The 20,722-nt window shown below is 41.4% G+C and overlaps 1 protein-coding gene across 2 annotated transcripts in view; it reads right to left on the bottom strand.

The window, feature by feature from the left end:
• The window catches only part of bach2b (BACH transcriptional regulator 2b), a 101,652-nt gene extending 99,972 nt beyond the window's left edge, over positions 1 to 1,680 (bottom strand). Inside the window, exon 1 of one of the 2 annotated variants that reach the window (XM_026142945.2) lies at positions 1,146 to 1,680. The gene's annotated coding sequence lies outside the window, so the exon portion shown is untranslated. The remainder of the gene's footprint in view (positions 1 to 1,145) is intronic. The other variant, XM_026142947.2, reaches the window with a different exon arrangement.
• Between the last annotated feature and the right edge of the window lie 19,042 nt (positions 1,681 to 20,722).

Genomic DNA, 20,722 nt, shown 5'->3' with positions numbered 1-20,722 from the left:
CTGCACACACGCGTCTCTTTAACGACAGAGGGAAACAATGCAAACGCGAGTGCCTGCAGCCACCGATATGAAGCCAACTAATCTTACTGTAAACACAAACGAAGCACATTCTCATAAATCTTTTAAAGGTCGTAATGCATGGCAGCACGTGAGACTACACTGTTTATATATATATTATCCACGATCACAATTTTTTTTAAGAGTCACCTTAAAAATGCCCCTTTTTATCGACTGAGGTGCATCTCAGCACATTACTGACTCAAGATTGAATAAGACGCGATTGCAGCATCTCCTCACATGACAATGCAGCTCCGCGCACAAGGGTGCAGTTTGATTTAAAAATGCCTATTTTATATTCTCGAATATGATGGCAGACTAAGAAATATATATATGTAATAATGAAATATGGGTTTAACGTCAAACGAGGGATTGACTGTTATAATGTGGATTAATGATAAGGTGTGCTTATTTCAGTTCAGTTTATTTTATTTATATAGCGCCAAATCACAACGCCCAATGGGCTTTATATTTTAAGGTAAAGACCCTACAGTAATACAATGATTTCACACAGAGTGAAATAAACTGGAATAGCGGTAGTAACAGTTCTAATGAGCTCCACATGAACTAGATGCACACGTATTGAACGAGGAAGGTGTTTAATGACTCTGCATGTGGCAGCTCATCCTGACGGATCACCACCGACTACTTTACCATATTGGATAAAAAAACAAAAACAAAAAAACAACAGTACAGAGGAGCACACAGAGAGCGGTGACTCAAAGCATAACAGGATGCGGTACAGAGTTGTGTTTCACTCCTGAACCCGCGTTCACACCCCATCACATTACAGGCTTCAATATTCGTACCACGCGCCAGGCTTTCAAGATTCATGCGTGCGGTTCTGCTTTTTTCCCCTATAAAGTCGATTTTTTTATGCATCTCAGCAGGGGGCTCTCTTGGTAGTAGCCCACTACCACTGCGTCACTTATGCAAGTTTGCGTCTCGGTTATGAGAGCATCAACAATAGACCGAGATTGAAAGCTAACAAAAAGAACAGCTAGAGAGCGAGAAAAGGATAGAGAGAGAGAGAGCGAGCGAGAGAGAGAGAGTGGTCAGAGAGGAAAAAGACGTGCACGCCAGCTCACCTTTTCCGTCCTATTCTGCTCGTACTCCAGCCCTTTTGTCCGTTTCCCACAAGTTCTTTCACATGATGACTCGGTTTGCCGTTTCCTCAAACCCTCCTGATTGCAGATGGATGACTTCTCTCGCTGCCGCAACTCGGTTCTTTGTCACTTACAAGAATGTTTATTTAAAACACACACACAGACAGACACACACGCTACAGTGTCTGTGATTTTACGATTTGTTGTGTACGTGTGCGCGCGCGCGTGTGTGCGTGTTGATCCTGCACGGCGTGCCGCTCCTTCTCTGCTGTTTGTTACACTCGACTGGAACGCCTACTCTCAGTCGCTACATTGTTGACATTCGCCCGCTGACGTCACTCATCCTCTCATTCACAACATCGTTAGTGCGACGCGGCGTTGCGTTGAAGCCGGCGGGAAGCGGGTGCGTAGTCCTTCGAAAGTGCGCAACGGAGCTTGGAGAATCGCACAATTCTGACTTTCTAGCTCAAATCCCTCCCCCTCGGCTTTCTGGACTCCCTCCCTCCCTCCCTTGCACACCATGCTTTCTCCTGGTCCTCCCTCCCCCCTCTCGTGAATGCAGCGGGAAAATTACGATTAATGATGACACAAGGCATTTTTTTCGCATGTGAGAACAATTAAAGGGGATGTTTAGCTGACTTATTTTCCGATCGCATTAAAAGCCTGATAAGGGAACACTGAAACCTATCTATTTTCTTTTCAAGTGTGGGAACTATTTTCTTTAATGTTTTTATTATTCACACGCTCCTCTACCATTTCTATTTATTAATGTGTTTTACTGAACTCATTACCTGACACACATTTGCAAAAAGAATAATTAATAGTTTCAGCTCCCAACTTCCACGTAATTAACAACACAAACGCCAGTGTATCAGAAAATATACTTAAAAGTATCCAAAGTAAAAATAATCATTAGGCAGATTCAGCCTTTTCAGAATCACATATTATTTATTTATAAATTATTTATTTATTTATTTACTTATAGCTATAATGTTATTAAATTACTTGTACATGGGATAGCTTTTAATTCATTTAGAATTTATCTGTACAGTGCCCAACAACAACAACAGTTGGCAAAGACATTTATCTCTTATAACTTATATTAAGAAGACTGATATTTTTAAATGTGGATAATAATAAGTAAGAATAATCTTAGAAAATAAATGTTGTGTAACACAAAGCTCACTGGCCACTTCATTAGATACTTGTTCTACTGTTTGTTAAAGTAAATATCTAATCAGCCAATTACATGGCAGCCACTGAATGCATTTAGATGTGTAGATATGATCAAGATGACCTGTTGAGGTTAAAATTGACCATTAGAATGGACCGGAATGGTGATTTAAGTGACGCTAAAGCTGATATGGTTGAAGGAGCCTACTCTTAGTATTTCAGAAAGTGCTGATCTGCTGTGAATTTCCTGCGCAACTATTGAACAGTGTGAAGAAATAGCAGATATTCAATGAGAAAGCAGTTCTTTGAGCAAAAATGCCACTTTTAATGTCAGACATCAGAGGAGAATTGTCAGACAACTCAAATAACCACTTGTTATGCAGAAGAGTATCTCTGAACACACACAACAGTAAACCTTGAAGCAGATGGGCTACGGCAGCAGAAGAATACACCAGGTGCCACACATGCCAGCTGAGAACAAAAAGTGAGGCAACAGTTCATAAGGACTCGCTAAAATTGGTTAACAGAAGATTGGAAAAAAATGCTGCCTGCCATGACGAGTCTTAAATTGTACTGCAATATTCAGTGCTGGTGATGGTCTTTTGGCATGGCATGGTTGATATTTTTTGGCTATTTCCATTGCCTTTAGTACCCAGTAAGCATTGTTTAGTTGCCACAGCATATCCGAGTGTTCTTTCCGACTATAGCCATCCATTTATGACCACAGTCAGAACAAACAGACATTTGGGATGTAATGGAACAGGACATTCACATCTTAAAAGTGTCGCCAACAAATTTGCAACAACTGTGCAATGTTATCATATCACAGAAATACAGTAAAATAGCACTACACTAAAACTTTACTTCAATAAAGTGTTTAAACTTTATTAAAAGTTATATTCCATGTCCTGTCATGACAACAGTTTGACAGTACTGTAGCACTCTGGCTAGTGTAAGTTCTTAAAAAACAAAAATGAAATCATGAAAAACTAATGAAAAATTTGTCACCTAAGAAATTCAGTGTTTTTATTCTGTGATCATTTTAATTAATGTTTATAACGCACATGTTTTGTGTGCAGTGTAAAGTGGGTCTCTACTAAATAACTTAGCTACTAAATAAATAAATAAACAAATAGATGTAAGCATCTAAGGGATATTGTGCAAATGAAGTTCAACTATGCCAAGCTTTCTTTGCATTAGCTGGCTTGAAAAAACCTAAAACTCCAGTTGGAGATAACAGGTATCACAGCAATTAAGAGAAAGTTATTAACTTTCCATCCTACTCAAAGGAGGTTTGGCTCAGCATGTGAAGCAGGGCATCTAGTAGTTGTAAAGTTATTGGTTTGATCCCTGACTAACCCAAAGTGTCCTTAGGCAAGATAATGAACCCCGAGTTGCTCCTGATGCTCCTGGAGTTTGAATCTGCGAGAGAAAACACTTTGACATAGAAAAAATTGGGTGAATGAAAAGCACTTTGAATGCTAGAGTAGAAAAGCAGTATATGCGGACCAGTCTATTAACCATTTTCAAATTCAAATTTTATTTGTCACGTACACAGTCATACACAGTACGATATGCAGTGAAATGTTTAGACAATTGCTCGTGACCTAAAGAAAAAAAAGGGAAAGGCTATGAATAAGATAGGAAATAAATATGAAAAATTAAAAAGGGTAAATTTAACTAGGAAGGAATAAAATATAAAAAATTAAGGTTAAAAATGAAATAACTGTACAACAAAAAACACAATACACAGTATAGAACTATATAAGAATGTATGAAAAAAAAAAAAATATATATATATATATATATATATATATATACATATACACACACACACACACACACACACACACACACACACACACACACACAATAACAGCAGCTGTACAAGTATTAACTGGAAATGAAGAATATAGTGACCAGTGTTGTGCAATCCACATTATGTCTTGTGCAGTGCAAATATGCTTAAAGTGATTTAAGTGATGAAGTGAAAACAATGTCCAGAAAGTCCAGTGTGTGTGTAAGAACCATATGTGTGGGTCAGTACTGTGTGGTGGTGTGATTGAGAGACCGTATCGCCTGCGGGAAGAAGCTCCTCCTCAGTCTCTCTGTGTTGGTCTTCAGGGAGCGGAATCGCTTTCCTGACCTCAACAGAGAGAACAGTCTGTTGTTGGGATGGCTGAGGTCCTTCACGATCTTCCTGTCTTTGGTCCAGCACCGCCTGCTGTAGATTGAGTGCAGGTCAGGGAGCTCGGAGCGGATGGTGCGCTCAGCTGACCGCACAACCCTCTGTAGAGCTCGTCTGTCCTGCATGGTGCTGTTCCTGAACCAGGTTAAGATGTTTCCCGTCAGGATGCTCTCTATGGTGCACGAGTAAAAGTTCCTGAGCACCTTGGAGGAGCCATTTATTCTTCTTCACACAAAATGACCCTTATCAGTGCAGCCTTCTCAAATCAGAGACATTATCAGATAGCGATGAGAAAATGGTGATTGGAAATCTCTAAAGAACATACAACAGTAAAAAGCAGTGATGTTACAAATAAGACAAAAGATTAATGCTGCAGAAAATTGTTGCTTTTAGAATTGATCAAACATAGTGGTAAAAAGACATCTTAATTCCAGTTAATTATTTTATAGTTGAGTTTACGCTCAGTGCTACTGTTTGTTTCGAACATGTGGCTCTGAAACTTCATTGCGTGTCTCATATTTTAAATATAGTTAGTTTCCTGGTAACACATTGGCATTAAAAAAAAAGATTGTACAATAGGACGGACAGAAGACAAAAGAATGTCTCTATTTTCTCCTCAAACAGCTGACAGTATTATTTCATATGTTCTTTAAAAACAATTCAGATGTATTCAAGTTGCTCTTTTGTTGAACTGCAGTCAACTGTCAGTTGGGCCACAACTTATTACAAAAATTCGATCAACTCCTCACATCTGACACAGAGGAGGTCTTAGGAACCAAAAAGCGTCAGGCTGTGGGGCTGTTGCCAGTTTGCCTTGATGGTGGTGAATATGAGTGCTCATATTTCTCTTTAAGGAATATATTCTAATATTGTAATGTGCACACTCAAACCTGGAGACTGTAATTAGTGCAAAAACCACTTCGTTTTTTCTCGCGAACGGAAATGCAAATGAATGGTGCTTTATGAGCTGAGCGAAGTTGTGAAAGGGGAGTAAGCTGAAGAACTCTGCTCAGCTTAAATACCTGGAAGGCACTCGCACCCTTTTTGGACAAGTAAACACTCACTGGAGATGTTTTAATTTCTAACGGGAGAAATGTCCCCTGGGGAGTTTGCATATAATTATGAATTATCATTGTAAAACATACAGCCCCTTCTTTGTGGGGCTGTATGTATCCAATATCCAATTTACTTGGATATTGGATACTGGATATTCCACTGAGTGGCATTCAGAGAATAGCATTGAACCAACAATCTGAAATTGTACTGTTCCTGACATCAAAATAAAAAAGCCAGCAGTTTTTAAGGTGTTCAGATAAAAGGCAGGGAGATATTATACTTTTGTACAGTATGAATAGGGAGGTGGTGATAATAATTCATGACTGTGAGTTCATTTTATACATTTTCTTCTAGTATAACTCATAAACAAGAATTTGTAAATAAGTAAGCCCTGATCATGAACACTGAACATGCAATTAACATGTAGAGAATAATGAAACAGTCAGAGATGAAACATGGACTGTCTTAATTAAAGGATATGTCAAGAAATCATCCTTCTGATGATCAAAGCTGCAATGCCTAGATAAGAAATACATATTTTTGCGGGCTTTCGAACTAAATAAAGAAAAAAATCATAAAATTAACATAAAATGTCAAATAAATAATCAAATAAACAAAAACCCCACATACTAAAAGCCACTCCATCTACCTTGTTAGGTTTGGAGGAAAATCAAGTTTTAGCATGCATTACTCATAATTTAAACGTCAAATGTGGAAGAGGAAAATGAGGGCACCCATAAATAAGGAGCTAAATGACAACTGAAAAGCAAAGAAGTCTGTCAAAGGGTGATTTTGGGAGTCTAAAGACATTGTTTGACAATGCAGCAGCTAATCCCCCAGATTAGTAAAGATATTCATATTCATATGAATCTTTGCAAAAACCTTTAGGACATATGAGGATTTTTAGCTCCTATATGCAAAGCCGTGGGCCTTCAAAGCCGGGCCGGGGGCCTTCAGGAGGTGGGAGCAGCCCTGTGTCTAAAGGGTGTTGGGAGATGAGCGTCACGTCTTTGTGTCTCAGTGTGCATTTTTGACAGTCATCCATATGCTCATTCTCCCAATGCATACAGAGAATTTAATTATAGAGTATTAATTATAGAGTACACACTCACTCACTCACACACACACACACACACACACACACACACACACACACACACACACACACACACACACACACACACACACACACACACACACATTGCCATTCCTGCACCCAATGACCCGATCTGTTCAGGACAGGCAGATGACTGAAATGGGCTGAGTGGGGGAATTGGAGGAAACCGTGGCAGATTAACGCAGGAGTGGTAGTGGAAATGTTTACAATGTACTAGCCTTACCACACAGAGCCTACACAGGAATAATCTAGGAAGTCTAAGTGTTAGACCTAATAAAAACAGCATGCCGTTTTTTCATGACAGAAAAAAGAAGGTCCATGCAGTGATGTGTAGTGAGGGGATGCTAGTGGAACCTTTGGAACCCTCAGGCCTGATCCGTAATCCTAAAACACAAGAATACCGTTCAGGCCTGAAGGTAACACGAGCCTGACGGGTCGGTCTGTGGAAGCCCCTGTTATGAATTGTGGTTAGCTGGGTCTTTGGGTCCCTCTCAGACTTGCAGCTATTGATGTAATCAAAGGCATTTGGCTTCAAGGCATGCTTGCTGGCTGACAACAGCACTGCATTTACGTGATTGTGCCTCTGTCTGGACTTGCCCCACTCCTTATCCAGCAAATTCATGGAAGTTCTTTTTGGCTGGCGGTCGTATTTGGGTGACCGCAAAAGTCTGATGAATCACTTAGAAATGAGTCACCCCAGCTCTCGAAGTAATGACTCTTTGACCGACATGTCTTTCGTTCTGAGCAGAGGCTTTTTTATGTGCTTTTGGATTTGCTTTGAACACTTTTCTTATGAGTCATTGCTTTGAGTGCATGCAGGACTGTACATGTACCTGTTTTGCTCATAGTGTAAATTTACTGAACTGCACTAGATAAAAACCCTCGACTATATAGCTGGTATTGGACGAAACACTTTGTTGAACAAAAATACAGAGATTTTCCAAACTGTCCTGTGTTCTCATTTAACAGTTTGGCCATCATGGGTGTTTTCTGCAAACAGGCCCTTGAAGAACCTGACTACTGATATCATTTATGTGTGATTATATATGCATAACTAGAACACTTCTGTTATACAGCTTGTACCTCCTTCAAATCCAAATCTTTCTGAAACAGCAGATTTTTTTCTGGCCTTGCCACGTTAAATGTGCATATAGACTTAGCACAAGCGTGCGAGTTCTGCAAAAATTATGTTTTAAGGGTAATTTTTCTTTTCTTTTCATTGTAACATGAATTCAAATTCCTTTCCCAAAATGCATCTTAAATGTGTAAATCATAACTGACCTCAGTGGTGTGAATACATTATTTACAGCTGCTTTATTGGTCAGTTAAAGCGTAGCGATAAGGACAGTTTTGCAAACAGCCATCATCAAAGAAATGATGTTTTATGCAGATCAAGTATGTATTACCTGCCTCTAAGACTTTATATATTTAAATGGAATTATTGTTTATATCACTAAACCTCTTTGCAGACTTTATGATGCTGACTTAAATGATGCTGACTTAAATACTCCTGAAGGAAATCTGTTGGCAAATTCTGTAGCACAAGAGATGAAGCATATGCCTAAGTTCAGTAAGGAAGACCTGTAATCACCAATCCGCCTGCTTTACTGGATGTTTAGTCTATTCTTTACATCCATGCTTCTTGACTACCTTCCCTATCATTTTGTCTTTCAGTCTCTTATATCTGCAACCTGCTTCTTCCCCAACTCCACTGAGGCAAAATAAATTAATTGAATTTTGTTTCTTAGAAAATTATGTCCAGTTCTTCCAAATGACCTCTCCTCATTAAAAGGCAGTTATCTGATATATGCCCTACCAACAAGTCATGTTGTTGCAAGTTAGCATCTTAACTTTGAGTTGTAGGTGGTACTGGTGTCAATAGACTTTCTAGACTCTGTTTCAAAAGAGCATGAAAGAAGAGGACATCAGAGGTCAACAAGGCCTTGACTTAAATTTACTTGCCTCTGTCGATACACTATATCTACACTTTAGGGATCATTTTAGACATACGTAGACACTGAACCTTTTAAAAAACACATTTAGATCTTCAATAACACACAAAAGGCACAATATAGCACATAATGCAGCTGACGCACTGAGATACAGTTTGCAGGTCTCTCAGTTTCTCCCAAATTAAAAGGTAAAAATCTGAGCCACCACCAATGACAGGCTGTCAGTGTGTGTTTGTCCACTGTCTATGAGTGTGCATTGCATGCATGCATGCATGTGGGCGGAGAGCTGGAGAGTTCACATGGGTGGGAAGCCAGTTTCTTGCCACATAAACACAACAATTATAGTTTCCCACCATCAAAAATGGGCTTACAAACTAGAAGTACAACAGTCTGTAGCACAGCTTTGTTTGCTGGCTGCTTTTCTAATGGTTTGGCAAAATAAGAACTTATAATATAAATCACAAGAAATAATTCAAACAATAATAATTGCACAAGATCATGTCACAAATTCAAGTTACAAGTTTTCAGAACTTTTTCATGTGAAGTGCGTTGGCAGCCTGCACCCTTGTTCACAGCACGCCTGTTAAATATGTCTTCTACATCCTGCAAAAACCACAGAGTTTTGTATCACAACCAGCAAAAAGTAACAATATATTATCTTAAAATCATATTGCCAATTTCTATTTCTGTCACATATTTGCAGTATTAATCAACATTGCGTGCTAATCAGTATCATTAATCGTGTATTAGCAAGGTGGAAATCACATCCTTCAGGTAAAAATATAGTGGGATTTAAGTTCCGTCGGGCTTTTGATAATGCTCCCTAAATTTGATCTCATATACATTAATTTCTCATCTGCTGCGTCAACAAACACTGTACTGTAGCCACAACATTAAAAACAAAACTCAGTGGAATGGAGTCAACAGTATTCAAAGGAACATATAAATGTCTTCTGGACTTGTCTAGAAATCTAGGAGTAAAGCAATACATACACTCAACAAAAATATAAACGCAACACCTTTGTTACTGCTCCCATTCCCCATGGGATGGACGTAGAGACCTAAAATTCATTCCAGATACACAATATAACCATCCCTCCCAAACAGTGGTCACAAATCAGTCCAAATGTGTGGTAGTGGGCACATCTGCTATATTGAGATAATCCATCCCACCTCACAGGTGTGCCACATCAGGATGCTGATCTGACATCATGAGTAGTGCACAGGTGTACCTCAGACTGCCCACAACAAAAGGCCACCCTGGAATGTGCAGTTTTTTGCGCTATTGGGGGTCTGGGGACCCAGAACCGGTCAGTATCCGGTGTGACCACTATTTGCCTCATGCAGTGCAACACATCGTCGCATGGAGTCTATCAGATTGTCAATTGTGGCCTGTGGAATGTTGGTCCACTCCACTTCAATGGCTGTGCGAGGTTGTTGGATATTCGTGGGAACTGGTACACGCTGTCGTATACGCCGGTCAAGCACATCCCGAACATGCTCAATGGGTGACATGTCCGGTGAGTATGCTGGCCATGCAAGAACTGGGACATTCTCAGCTGCCATCTGCCCTGAACAATGTGAACCATGATTCATCCGTGAAGCACACACCTCTCCAACGTGCCAGACGCCATCGAATGTGAGCATTTGCCCACACAAGTCTGTTATGGCGACGAGCTGGAGTCAGGTCAAGACCCCGATGAGGACGACGGGCATGCAGTTGAGCGTCCCTGAGACGGTTTCTGACAGTTTGTGCAGAAATTGTTTGGTTGTGCAAACCAATTGTTCCAGCAGCTGTCTGGGTGGCTGGTCTCAGACGATCTTGGATGTGAACCTGCTGGATGTGGAGGTCCTGGGCTGGTGTGGTTACACGAGGTCTGCGGTTGTGAGGCCGGTTGGATGTGCTGCCATATTCTCTGAAACGCCTGTGGAGACGGCTTATGGTTGAGAAATGAACATTCAATGCACGGGCGACAGATCTGGTTGACATTCCTGCTGTCAGCATGCCAATTGCACGCTCCCTCATTGCTTGTGGCATCTGTGGCATTTTGCTGTGAGACAAAACTGCACATTCCAGGGTGGCCTTTTGTTGTGGGCAGTCTGAGGTACACCTGTGCACTACTCATGATGTCAGATCTGCATCCTGATGTGGCACACCTGTGAGGTGGGATGGATTATCTCAATATAGCAGATGTGCCCACTACCACACATTTGGACTGATTTGTGACCACTGTTTGGGAGGGATGGTTATATTGTGTATCTGGAATGAATTCTAGGTCTCTACGTCCATCCCATGGGGAATGGGAGCAGTAACAAAGGCGTTTATATTTTTGTTGAGTGTATATTCTAACTGGCCACATTATTAGACACACCCAGGTTGTTGAGTGGTTCTAAATTTAATCTAATCAAAAAACAACTTGGGCGCAAACCAGTGCAGGTATGTAGACATGGACAATTTGAACGCTACTTGGTTGTGCCAGATTGGCTGGTCTGCATGTTTCAGAAACTGCTCATCGGCTGGATTTTCCTACACAACCATCTCTAGGGTTTACAGACAAAGGTATGAAAAAGAGAAAAGCTCAGCGAACCTGAAAGGAGATGGGCTACAGCAATAAAAGACCACCCTGGGAACCATTCTGGGTACTACTAGAACTGGACAATAGAAGACTGGTGCAACCTAGTACTAGCAAGGTATACCTACTAAAGTGGCTAGTGAGTGCAGCTGCCAGGCTTTTATGAACACAAACACCTTAGAATATCCATCAAGATTAAAAGTAAAAACCTTAACAATACTTTGTGTGTTAGTTGTGGAGTAAATAAAAAATCCAGGGGTGAATAAATATGATATGACCTTGTCAGAGTTGTGTGCATGTCTGTGTGTTTTAAATAAAAGTCTTCTGGCATGTTTTTGTTTTTACTATAGGAAATATGCTTGTAAGTCTTGTGGGGAATTTGTCTTCGTATTTCACTAACACCAAATGGCAAAAATAGCCCCCAAAACATACATAGTGTCACTTGAGCTGGATTTTAGTGACCTTGGCTATTCTGCAATAGGCTTAGGCTGCTGGGGGCTTCACATAATGCACTGGGCACTTCTCCTTCTCTTATAAACTCGAGGGTTTATACACCTCTGTGCATTTAGTAATGTGTTATTATTAATCTCTGGCTCTCTTCCACAGTGTGTTTTTTGTCCCATCTTCCTTCCCTCACCCCAACCAGTGAGATGGCTGCCCCTCCCTAAGCCTGGTTCTGCCAAAGGTTACTTCCTGTTAAAAGGGAGTTTTTCCTTCCCACTGTCGCCAAGTGCTTGGTCTTAGGGGGTCGTCTGATTGTTGGAATTTTCTCTGTACAATATAATGAGCCTTGAGGCAACTGTTGTTATAATTTCGAATTTGAATTCAACTTGAATTTAATCTTTCAAATAGACAATCAGACTTTATAATCTGGAGAGTAGTCAGTCGCTGGGGTCCCATGACCTTAAGTTTCATGTTTGTTTTATTTTTGTGTTATAAGCACTGCTTATGATTCTGGATGACGATTTGCTCCTCTGGGTCATAAACAGAGGTGGTTGATATCCTATGTGAGCCTCTACAGGGGACACGGTGGCTAAAGAGATCATTCAGTTGTGTGTATACTCAGCTAAAGCCAGGTTTATGTGGACTAGTTTAGCTGGACCACACACTGTAGTGCAGACTCCAGGTCATGGTAAGTCTCTCAGTTTGGCTGTTTGATAGTGGAAACCAGAAGACAGACTTACCTTGTCTCAATGGAGCAAAACTCCTTCCAAACTTGAGAGGTGAACTGCTCAGAGACAAAGTCAGAAACAAAGAAAAATAGTACGCTGTACAGCTGAAAGACATGGTTAATGAGGAGCTGGGAAGCTTGGGAAGTGCATTTAAATGTACAGCTTTGGAGAAACAATCAACTACAGTCAGATTGGTTGTGTTGCAGACAGTTAATTTCCTGTGACAATACTTAATAGTTGGGTCTCATCTGCACAGCAGTAAAAATGTATGCTATGCCTTTTAATGATGCCTAAAGCCTAAACGAAGAATGCATAATGTAAATAGAACAACATCTTTAATACGGACAGCATGCTCTCATCACTGTAATAAAATACTATAGTCAGTGGTATTGAACGTTGCAATGTGGTGTAGCAGCATAAGCACAGAGATCATTCACAGCATTCACTAAAGCTGTTTGTGTACTGTGATTAGCTTTAAAACCTGACTGAAACTCTTCAAATAAATCATTCCTTCGCACATGATCAATTACCTGTTTTTTTTCTCCACAGGTGATGCTTAGGAGAAAAGAGAGTGGACTTTTTGACCAGACTCTATAATACAATTCCAGAGACTGAGAACTGGTATCTATTTTAAAGAATTCTACTCATTTTTACTGATATAGAGCTGTTGATACCAACAGTTTCCTTAAGGTGCTTTATATTGTAATATGAAGAACCTTCAACCATACAAAGAAAACTCCAACAATCAGACAACCCTCTATGACCAAGCACTTGGTGACAATGAGAAGAAAAAACTCACTTTTAACATGAGGTTTTTTCACGAAAAACCAAGCTCAGGGAGGGTCAGATGGGCAGGAAGGTAAGTAACTACAGGAGGACAAAGTTGATGAACCATATTATGAAGCTATACTTCAGCTGCTGAAGTTAAACTGAGAAAAGAGTGATGATCATTGAGCGTCAGTAGAGCAGGTCATCTACTGATCGGAAGGTTCGTAGTTCAATCACTGGCTCCCCCTAGGCTGCATGCCAAATATCTTTGGGCAAGATGTTAACCTAATCTGACTGGAGTATGAATGTGTGGGAATGTTACTCAGTAAGCACTTAAAATCATAGAAGAAAGTGCTTGTGTCAGTGGGTGAATGTGGTATGATGTATTAAGTGCTTTGAGTACTCGGGGAGAGTAGAAAAGATCTGTATATTAGAATCAGAGAAAGTCAGAAGGGGTTGCACTGGGGTGGGATTATATAGGGATCGGCTCTGACTCCCTTTTTTTGTGATGGTGTTAGATGACAAAAGTATTGGAGATTATGTATCGGAATTTCAGGAGCAGGACCACGCCTCCAACCACACTCCTTCTGGTTGTCCCAGTTCTGCAAGCTGTTCATTCTCGTTTATGTGCCCCACCCTCCCTCCGTCACCCTACTATACTGCTGAGTGACTGTCTTCTGCTCTTCAAATACATTTCATTGCAATGTTGACCCTGTGTTAACTTGCATATGACAAATAAAAATGATAAAACTGAAACTGAACTGGGGAGCAGGTGGAAGAGTCTGGAGAGGTGGAGGTATGTCCTGGAGAGTAGGAAGGAAAGTCACTGGAACCAAGACAGAATATCTGTGTGTGCATGAGAGGGAGACAGGTGGAAATATGAACATACAAACAGCAGAGAGTTTAAATACATGGTGTCAACCATCCAAAGCAACGGACACATACAAGACAAGTAAAGAAGTGAGGGGAGGCAGGGTGGAGTAGCAGGAGATAAGTGCCAGAAGTGATTTGTGACAGAAGGATAGTATAATGCAAAAACACAAACAAACAAACAAACAAACAAACAAAAAACAGGATGCTGACCTGGAGAGAGACAACTTAGGTTGAGTGGTTTGAAGACAAAGCTAGAGGGACAAGGTTAAGATTGACATGTGACATGTAACACTGTGACATGTCACTGTATCTTTTCTGCACATATCAGTGACATGTGGATAGTGGATATCAATGAGAAAACATGCTGAAGATGGAGCTGCCGAGAGGAAAACGGGAAGACCTCAGAGGAGGTCATGGATGCAGTGAAGAAAGACATAGACGGTTGGTGTGAAAGAAGAGGCAGATAATCTACTGTGAAACCTAAAGGAAGGAGCTACAAGATGATGATGATAATGATAATTATTATTGCTCTTATTATGAACAGTGTCTTTATTGAGGATAGATTAAAAATGAGGGGACACTTCTTAGGGGTGTCCATCGTAGTGCCAGTTCATTAATTGAAAGCAATGCATATACTTTTAACAGTATAGTATCCACAATGAATAAAAAGCTTAGCATCTGGCAGTTTATTTTAGGAGCCCGGTTAGTAGATGCAGACACGACTGACTCTCTTTCTCAGTGCAGTAAATAGAAGCTTAGAGTCTGCCAATTCTGGAGGCTGTTTACACGGGAAGCGGACCTGGATCTAAATAAGCCGCTTGTCCTGAAGTCTAAACAGGTGAAATCCTTTAAGACGGCCCAGTCACTGGGTGACAGTCCCTTGTCTGTCAGCACTCTTACTCAGGCTGCAGAAGAGCAGAGTAAACAAACAAGAGGGAATGGTTTGTGAGAGATGAGTCATCAGTTCTGGGCTGCCTGCACCTTCTCTGTGCGTTCTGTGTGCCTCAGTCTGCTCAACATCCGCTCCCCTGAAGGCCCTCGTCACCACAGGCATACTCCAGCAATTACCTTCTCGCCCACACACTGTCAGTCACATGGACTGTAATAACAGGCTGTTGCCAGCACTCTGCAGCTCAGCCCAACACGCCCCCCCCCGAACACACACAAACACGCACATATGTGTGCACCACTGAGAGCGCTCACACTGTACGCATCCTAAAAGTAGTCATTCTACATTTGAAATCAGTCTTACTGAAAATCTGACTACATGTTGGAAATATGAACCAATACACAGTTTTAAATTAACTCACTACCTAATTTTAACCTCGCTATATATTTTAAAAACTACAGTAATCAACCTTTTTAGACAACCAGTGGATACATGATATGTTGCTTAAAACAATGAATTCACGGAGCGGTCCAGCAGTTTTATTTGATCTTTTTTTTTTCATTATTTTAAAATGTCAGATGACTTTCTCAAGAATTGGTGGAAACAAACAGCTAAAAGTAGAGTGAATTTTGTTGCACTACTATACCAACTTTACACCCAGACAGAAATAAAACATCTACCTTACTACAGCTTTAAATGTTTCTGTGCATTTTTTTCTGGAAAATAAATTGTAGTAAGTAACACTACCATTTCTAATGAACTGATCCCTACTATCAGAAATGCAAACATTCCCAGAAGACTGAAATTTACATTTTTGGACTACAGCTTCATGGGACAGTGTAATAGTCCTGGACAAGTTCTTTGGTATTATGTTGATATCTCAGTGAGATATCAACATATATTGTATCTTAGCATGCATCACTGACATGCTTTAGTAAGAACTTGTATAAAACTTGTATAAAACAGCATGTCTTTTATCCTGTCTTCCTTCTCTCACCCCAACTGGTCGTGGCAGATGGCCGCCCCTCCCTGAGCCTGGTTCTGCTGGAGGTTTCTTCCTGTTAAAAGGGAGCTTTTCCTTCCCGCTGTTGCCAAAGTGCTTGCTAATAGGGGTCATATATCAGGCAATAAGAGACAGAACATCATCCACTCTGGTCCTGAATACAGTACTCTTTTCACACTATTCACTAACGACTGCACAGCTATCTGCTCATCAAAAACCGTTCTGAAGTTTCCAGACAACACCACTATAGTCAGTCTTATAAAAAACAATGATGAAATCCTCCACAGGGAGGAGATCCAGCACCTGCCCCAGTGGTGTTTACTGAACAATCTGCTGCTTAACACCAGCAAGGCCAGTAGACTACAGAAGGTTCAGGAGGACAGAGCAGCCACCTCACCTCATCCAAGGGGAGGTGGTGGAGTGTGTGGATAACATCAAATTCCAGATCTGACTTGGCCACTGAACACCTCCTTTCTGGTGAGGAAGCTTCCACAAAGACTCTTCTTCTTCAGGAAACTGAAGAGGGCTGGACTCTCCCCCCAGTTGCTCAGAACTTTTACAGAGCTGCAATCGAGAACATCCTCTGCCACAGTACGACTGTGGTACAGCAGCTGCATCTTTTTTTTTTTTGTATTTTCTTTATCACAGAGGGCACCACTGTAATTTTTGTTATGTTCTAGCAACATCCATCCATCCATCCATTCGCATCCCCTTATCCTTTTCAGGGTTGCTGGAGCCTATCCCAGCTGTCATAGGGCGAGAGGTGGGGTACACCCTGGACAGGTCGTCAGTCTGTCGCAGGACCAACACACAGGGACAGACAACCATTTGCACTCACATTCACTCCCACATTCACACCTGTGGGCAATTTAGATTTTTCAATTGACCTATCCCCACAAAGCAACTATTGACAATAAATAAATAAATCTGAAATCTAAATATGCAACATGAAATCTGTACTGGGGGTTAATTGTCTTTGCTTGCCTTTCTGTACATATATTTACATATCAACATGTCACATTGCATACATGTGCATATCATGCGTCACAGCAAACCAACTGGTGAATAAAGCCCTCTTCACATTTGACTGCTTGTTTCTATTTTTCCTAGACCTCTGCTTTTGGAAAACTGTGAGGTTTTGTGTTTACATGGCAAAAGTTCACTTTGAACTCCATGGCCTGTCTCCTACATTTAGTTTCACCTGCCACCAAACAGATGCTCTGTACTGAAATGTTATAGTCACAATGTCAGTGGAGAAGGAAGGTAAAATGTGAGCATATTACTGCATCCCAGCTTTATGTTGAGCAAGCTTAAATTATGAATAAGCTTGTGCACTGTGTCAATCAAATGTGTGCAACGGGCAAAAAGATGTTGTAGTGATCATGTATTCAGGAATATTTGCTGTTGTTCTTTCATTTTCCTTTATAGCCCTACTCTTGTCTGTTCCTGCTTCGTGAACCAGAGGGCATGAGGGAACAAGATGCTCTTCTTACAGTAACACACAAATCCCTCACCACTAACTCGTGCATCTCTTTCCAGCATGACGCAGCAGTAGCCTGTCAGCTGTATTATTACAGCATCATTGGGATCCTACTGAGTCTCAGCAGAGGTGATCTGAAACAAAGCAGGGCCATCATGTGAAGGCTTTCACCATATTGAATTTTATCTAGACTTATTGTGGCCAAAACAAATTAATATTAAAGGTTGTATGTGTATATATATATATATATATAAAAAACACCCAGCACGCCCCTGCGGGCGGTTTATCCATCAAGCTCGGGTCCTCTACCAGAGGCCTGGGAGCTTGAGGGTCCTGCGCAGTATCTTAGCTGTTCCCAGGACTGCGCTCTTCTGGACAGAGATCTCCGATGTTATTCCCGGGATCTGCTGGAGCCACTCGCCTAGCTTGGGAGTCACCACACCTAGTGCTCCGATTACCACGGGGACCACCGTTACCTTCACCCTCCACATCCTCTCGAGCTCTTCTCTGAGCCCTTGGTATTTCTCCAGCTTCTCTCATTCCTTCTTCCTGATATTGCTGTCATCCGGAACCGCTACATCGATCACTACGGCCGTCTTCTTCTGTTTGTCTACCACCACTATGTCTGCTTGGTTAGCCACCACCATTTTGTCCGTCTGTATCTGGAAGTCCCACAGGATCTTAGCTCGGTCATTCTCCACCACCCTTGGGGGCATCTCCCATTTTGACCTCGGGACTTCCAGATTATACTCGGCACAGATGTTCCTGTACACTATGCCGGCCACTTGGTTATGGCGTTCCATGTATGCCTTGCCTGCTAGCATCTTGCACCCTGCTGTTATGTGCTGGATTGTCTCTGGGGCATCTTTACACAGCCTGCACCTGGGGTCTTGCCTGGTGTGATAGACCCCAGCCTCTATGGATCTTGTACTCAGAGCTTGTTCTTGTGCTGCCATGATTAGTGCCTCTGTGCTGTCTTTCAGTCCAGCTTTGTCCAGCCACTGGTAGGATTTCTGGATATCAGCCACCTCCTCTATCTGCCGGTGGTACATACTGTGCAGGGGCCTGTCCTTCCATGATGGTTCCTCGTCTCCCTCCTCTTTCTTGGGTTTCTGCTGCCTGAGGTATTCACTGAGCACTCGGTCAGTTGGGGCCATCTTCCCAATGTATTCTTGGATGTTCGTTGTCTCATCCTGGACTGTGGTGCTGACACTCACCAGTCCCCGGCCCCCTTCCTTGCGCTTAGCGTACAGCCTCAGGGTGCTGGACTTGGGGTGAAGCCGTCCATGCATGGTAAGGAGCTTTCTTACCATGCATATATATAAAGCTCCTTACCATATAAATGTATGTATGTATGTATGTATATATATATATATATATACACACACACACACACACACACACACACACACACACACACACACACACACACACACACACACACACACACACACACACACACACAGACATACACGATATGTGTGTGTTCCTTATGCTCGGGTCCACTTCCAAAGGCAGTTTGAGGGTTCTGCACAGTATCTTCGGGCGTTTTCCCACCTATACGTAGTTTACCCTTGTCCGAATTGGTTGACGAGTTTGTGAGCTTGCAGCTTTCCCCCTTGGTTTGGTTTGTTTTCACATAGAGAAAAAGCCAGGTGAGCTCCCAGCGAACCAAAATGTGTCACTACAAACCATGTGAGAATGTTCAGTCACCTCTAAGGCCAGATGTGTCTTTGTGGGGAGCAAGAAAAGAGGATACAAGAAGAAAGCGCTCTGTTCTGGGCAGAGACCTCTGGTGCCGTGGCTTGAATCTATTGAATCTATACACTATTCCAGTTTCAAGGTTACAGCTCCTAATTCTCCTATTATCATTGGGACTATTTTGAACTTTATCTTTTGCTTTTTCTTTTTCTTTATCTTATCTTTATTTGCTCCAGCTCTTCCTTCTGGTACTTCTCTATTTTCTCATCTTTAAAATCATGATTACCACATCTACCACAACTGCACCACTATGTCTGGCTTGTTTGGGACTTGAAGTCCCACAGGACCTTTGCCCTCTTGTTCCCCACCCCCTTTGGTGGAGTCTCTTTGGGGACTTCTAGTCCATATGGAGCACAGATGTTCCTGTACACTATCCCGGCCACCTGGATTTTCTTCTAAGTGTACGCTCTCTTAGCTTGCATTTCACACACAGCTACTATGTGCTGTACAGTCTCTATACAAAAACAAAACTGAGGTAATAGTCTTTGGTGCCAAAGAAAAACGATTACAGGTCACCAGAGAACTTCAATCTATACATCTAAAAACCACAAACCAGGTGAGAAATTTGGGTGTAGTGATGGATGCAGACCTAAACTTAGAAAAACACATTAAGACAATAACAAAGTCAGCTTACTATCACCTCAAGAATATATCAAGGATAAAAGATCTGATGTCTCAACAGGACCTGGAAAAACTAGTCCATGCATTCATCTTTAGTAGGCTTGATTACTGTAACAGCATCTTTACAGGTCTACCTAAAAATTCAGTCAGACAACTACAGCTCATTCAGAACTCTGCTGCTCGAGTCCTCACTAAGACCAAAAAAGTGGACCACATCAGTCCAGCTCTGAGGTCTTTACACTGGCTGCCTGTCCGTCAGAGGATAGACTTTAAAGTTCTGATGCTGGCCTATAAAGCTCTGAATGGTTTAGGACCAAAATACATCAGTGACCTCCTGACCCAGTATGAACCATCCAGATCCCTCAGGTCATCTGGATCCAGTCTTTTATCAGTTCCCAGAGTCAGAACCAGACACGGAGAAGCTGCATTCAGCTTTTATGCTCCTTATATCTGGAACAAACTCCCAGAAAGCCTCAGATCAGCTGAAACACTCAGTTTATTTAAATCCAGGTTGAAGACTCACCTGTTCTCAGCTGCATTTGAATAAAGCACCAAATCCACACTTTTAAGCTTAAATTTCAAAACTAACATTTTAACTACTGATTTTATCTACTGTTCTGATTTTATCTGTTTTGATTTTATATACTGTTGTTTGTTTGTTTGTTTGTTTGTTAATTAGTTAGTTAGTTTATTTGCTTGTTTTAATCAATTTTAAATCATGCTTTTTATTTGTTCTTGTTTCTAATGTCTCTGTAAAGCACTTTGAATCGCCTTGTTGTTGAATTGTGCTATACAAATAAACTTGCCTTGCCTTGCCTAGGGCACCAATCTGCAACTTGGGTCCTGTTGCCTGTGGTAGACTGCTGCCTCTCTGGATCTGATGCTTAGGGCCTCCACCTGTGCCATGTGTGGGGCAATTTTCAGGCCTTGCTC

The sequence above is a fragment of the Astatotilapia calliptera genome, chromosome 15 (genome assembly GCF_964374335.1).
Source record: "Astatotilapia calliptera chromosome 15, fAstCal68.1, whole genome shotgun sequence".
NCBI classification, from domain to species: Eukaryota; Metazoa; Chordata; class Actinopteri; order Cichliformes; family Cichlidae; genus Astatotilapia; species Astatotilapia calliptera.
The sequence above is the reverse complement of the archived record's forward strand: the minus strand, read 5'-3'. Positions and strand labels throughout refer to the sequence as shown.